This window comes from Crocodylus porosus, unplaced genomic scaffold (genome assembly GCF_001723895.1).
Source record: "Crocodylus porosus isolate Cpor-Errol unplaced genomic scaffold, CroPor_comp1, whole genome shotgun sequence".
NCBI lineage: Eukaryota > Metazoa > Chordata > Crocodylia > Crocodylidae > Crocodylus > Crocodylus porosus.
The window spans coordinates 22,578,623-22,583,309 of record NW_017728943.1 but is presented as its reverse complement, the minus strand read 5'-3'; positions in this window follow the sequence as shown (position 1 = coordinate 22,583,309).

Sequence of the window (4,687 nt, the reverse complement as noted above, 5' to 3'; positions counted from 1 at the left end):
AGCCTCCCCGCTCCCCATTGGGCCCGGCCGCCAAGTCTGCCTAGCAACAGCCGGCCTGTCCCAGCCTATTGGCCGGCGCCGGCGGCACGGAATTTTCTCATTGGCCCGTGGCTGCCCCAATGACGCCGACGGTGGGTGCCGCGAATTGGCTGCAGCAGCGACGCCTGGCCCCGCCCCTCCTGCTGGCTCCCCCCTTGCCCGGGAGGGTCAGAACTGGCGTCTTCTCGCGGCCGACACGCGCCGCCACGGCCGCTGGGCGCCCGGTGGCTGCCATGCCCGGTCTCCGGGCCTGGCTGAGACACGCCCCTTTCTCCCCTAGGCAGCTGGACTTGGACCATGCCAAGCCCCCTTCCCCTTGAGTGGCTGCATCGGAGCTGGCTGCTTCCGACTCCTGTGGGCTCTGCTTGGTCTGCCCAGGGCCACCAGCCACGTCTGGCCTGTGCGCAGACTGGGTATTGTCCATCCAGCAGGCCGGGGAAAAAAGGTTGAGCGCTGAAGCAGCAGCCCAAAAAATGCAGCTGGGCATCTGGGGAGACTGCAGGGGTGGGGGGTAACAGCAATTTCCAGTTGCTGCTGCGATAGCAATTGCAGCTGCAGCAAAAGCCTTGTTTTTTACCCCTCACTCTTGCAGACCCCAAGGGCAGTTGTCCCTTGTTAGGCCATTGGCTAGGAGTGTCAAACATACAGCCCATGGGCTGGATGTAGCCCACGCTGATCAACAGTCATTGGCCTGTGGTGCTTCTTTATGGCTTAACCCGAATCCAAATGTGGCCCACCAGACTTCCAGAGCCCCTCTGCTGACACGGTCAGCACCCAGAGAGTTAACATTACTGAGCTACTGGCTCAGCATTGAATTTCTGGTTGCCATTGCAATTTAGCATACAAATAGGAGGCAGGGTGGCCAGTGGCAGCACCATTAACCCCACATGTACTGGCCATGCCAACACAGCAGCTCTGGCAGTTGTGGCAAGCCCTTCAGCCTGGATTCAGTTAATTTGAATTTGACATTGATCTAAACTATTCATAAAACTGCATGAAGAACCCTCACACAATCACCAGGTCCAATAACCAAAAACTTCCGAAGCATCTTAACTTGCCAGAGGTAAAGCAAGGGGACAAGAGCACTGCCAATGACCTGCCACTGCTGTTTGCTAAAATACACTTGAGAGATTCAAGGAAAAGGATTCTGCCCTCTGTTGCAAAGATGGCAAAAACTCCCACAGTCCCTGCCAATCTGACAAGGGGTAATGTCTGACCTTGAGTGCAGGAGCAAGTCCCTCTAACCAGGAATATTTGCGGGGGAGAATTGTCTCACGGGAGCATTGGCACACCCCAGTCAAACTCTCCAGCTTTGGCTGCAGCCAACCCCCAATGCTTCTGAAGAAAGTAGAAACAACTCCTGACATCTGTCAAAACAGGAGCGGGGGGGGGGGGGAATCCTTCCTGACCGCAAGTTACAAGCAGCAAAGACTAGAAGCCTGGGAAAACCACAAAACCCTCTACTCTGCACTGCAACCTGGGGACAGCAAGCATAACTCCACACATCACACCCCCTCGCTGGATGGCCAGAGCTCCCTTTTCTGCATCTCCTCCATAAACTTATCCCAGCTGCTTAAATCTTCTTTCATAACTAAGCCAGTTGTGGAGCTCTGCTTCAATCTCTTGCTGCTGAACACAGTCCTCGCCAATATCTATTTGCTTTGGGTTTCAGAGCTCTTCTTTTGATCTTCCAAGGATCTGTGCGGGTGGGAGCTAGAGAGGGTGGGAGGGAAGTGGGACTCCTGGCCTTTCAACTGTTGCTCTTCACAACTCACTCCAGGCATTACTACTTCTAGATCATCCCTGACCAAAGCTTATCTAATGTCTTCTTAAAAACTTTCAAAGGACATTCCATGACTTCCCTAGGCAGTCTATTCCACTGCCTCACTTTTCTACCAGTGAAGAATGTATCCAATGTAAAACTACTTTGCTGCAATTTTTAGCCCATTATTATATATTACACACACTTCAAAGCAAGGCAGAAAATGTGTTCTCCCTGTTCTTTATTGCAGCCCTTCAGAAATGTGAAGACTGCTATCATGTCCCTTCTTAACTCCCTTTTCTGAAACCTGAACATGTTTAATTCTCTTAATCTCTCCTTATATGGCTTGTCTTCCAAACCCTTCATCATTTTTGCCACTGCCATTCGACCCTCTCTAACTTCTCCATGTCCTTTTTTAAATGTGGAATCCAGAACTGCACACAGTACTCTGGATGGGTCCTAACCAGTGCCAAGTGAAGTGGCGCTATCACCTCCTATGTCTTATACTTAATACCCTTGTTGATGCAGCTGAACGCTGCATTTGCCTTTTTGCCAGTGCATTACATTAGACTCATGTTGAATCTGTGATCTACCAAGATCCCAAGATCTTTTTCCAAAGTGCGGCCATCAAGCCAGTTGTCACCATTTGTGTATTGAATATTTTATAAGTCTTCCTGTGGTGTAATACCATGCATTTGCATCCTGTTGACTCTAGCCCAGTGTTCCAATCTGTCAAGATCCATCTGAATTGTGCTCCTTCCCTCCAGCATGTTTGCAGTCCTCCCCAGATTCATGTTATCTGCAGATTTGTTCACGAAGCCCTCTATTCTAGTATCTACATGGTTAATAAACATGTTGAAGAGCACTGGAGCCAGGAGTGGAACTCCACTTAAAACCTCCTGCCATTTCATCATAGATCCATTTATAATTAGCTTTCGCTAGTGGCTGTTGAGCCAGTTGTCTACCCACCCTGTAGTAGTTTTGCCTAGCACACACTTCTTCAATTTGCTTAGGAGAAGGTCATGTGGGACTTTCTCAAAAGCATCACTGAAGTCCAAGTACGTTATATCCACTGCGTTCCCTTCAGCCACCCACCTTATTTTGTCAGAGAAGAAGATCACATTTGTTTGGCACAGCTTGTTCTTAGCAAATCCATGCTGGCTGCTTGTGATCAGCCTTTCCTCTTGCAGATGCTTGCAAATGGACTTACTTATAATATGCTCCAACATATTCCTGTCAGGCTAACTGTTCTATTATTCCCTGGGTGCTCCTTGTTTTGTTTTGTTGGGTTTTTTAAAGAGGGGCACTATATTGGCCCTTTTCCAGTTCTCTGGTACCTCACGTCTCCCCACAACTTAGTAAATATTATTGCCAAGGGCTCTGAGGTCTCTTCTGTCAGTTCCTTTAATATCCTAAGCTGAAGTTTCTCAGGTCTTCCTGACCTGAGTTGGTTCAAACACATAGGGGCTGCAGGTGGGTGCACATGTATCCCCTGAGCATGGCGGTGCACCCCCTGCAAAAAGGCACCACCAACACTGTTGGTGGCACCTGTGGGTGGTTGCCACTCGCCACCCCGCTGACGGTATCTGCCGACAGTCCACGATTGCTGCTGGCTGCCGCTGCTGGTAGTGCCTGTGAGTGGTCGCCAACCCCTGGTCAGTGCTCACCACCCCCCACTGCTGACAGTGCCAGTGGCATCTGCAGGAGCTCCCAGCTTACCATCACCGGGCTCCCGCCGCTACCAGTGCAGTCTTGCCCCCCGCTAGCTACCAGGAGCAAACACTGTTTATGGTTCAAACCAATCAAAAACTCTCTGATGGTCTCTTTTACTATCTTGCCCCTCAGCCTGTCCCCTTCCTTATCCAAATAATCCTTACTGGCTATCTGAGTGCAGCTTAATTTTTTGTGAAGATTAATGCAAATTAGCTGTTGAATATCTCCATCTTTCTTGCATCTTCTGGTAAGAACTCATCTTGATTGTTTAACAGTGGACCCACAGCTTCCTTGATTCTTTCTTTTCTGACTAGCATATTTACAGATCCTCTTCTTTTAGTCCTTAACTTCCCTTGACAAGAGTAGCTCATTATTTACTTCTGCTTCTCTGATTTTGTCCCTGCAAGTTCTTGCTATTTCCTGGATGCACCTTCAGTGGCCTTCCAATCTTTCCATTGTTTGTATGTTTTCCCTTCAATTTCCCTTCAATTTTCAGGCATCCTAAAGGCACTGGGTGCCTGATGGCTGCATTGATTTCTTGCCATTCTTCTTGTGCTTCCATTGTGTTGAATAGCTTCTTGTTGAGCTACTAATATGGTCCATGTAGTAGTTGCCAGCCCTCCTTTCTTTCAGTCTGTCCTCACACGGCACCTATTTTTCTTTAAATGGTTTAAATCTGCCCTTTTAAAACCAATGTCTTAATTCTGCTTACCTCAGATGCTCAGGATCATGAATTCTATCATATCATGATCACTTCCTCCCTAATTTCCCATCACTGTCACATGCTCAACCAATTTTTCCTTGTTGGTAAGGACAAAATCCAAAACAGATGATCCCCTCGTCACATCCTCAGTTTTCTGGAACATAAAGGAGTTGTCCTCCACACCACAACTTGCTTGTCATTTTATATTTGGCTGTGTTGTTCTTCCAGTAGATAGCTAGGAAACTGAAGTCCCCCATAAGTACCATCTCATAACTTTTGGATAACGTTGTCATCTCTTTGAAGAATGCCTCATCCACCTCTTCTTCCTGACTTGGCAGTGTATAACAAATCCTCACCATAACACTTTTCCCTTTTATTTTCACTCAGTTACAGTCAGATCTGCTGTCTTCTTCCTGAAACAGGGAACACACATGTATATTTTTGATGTTCAAGACAATTGCACTGCCTTT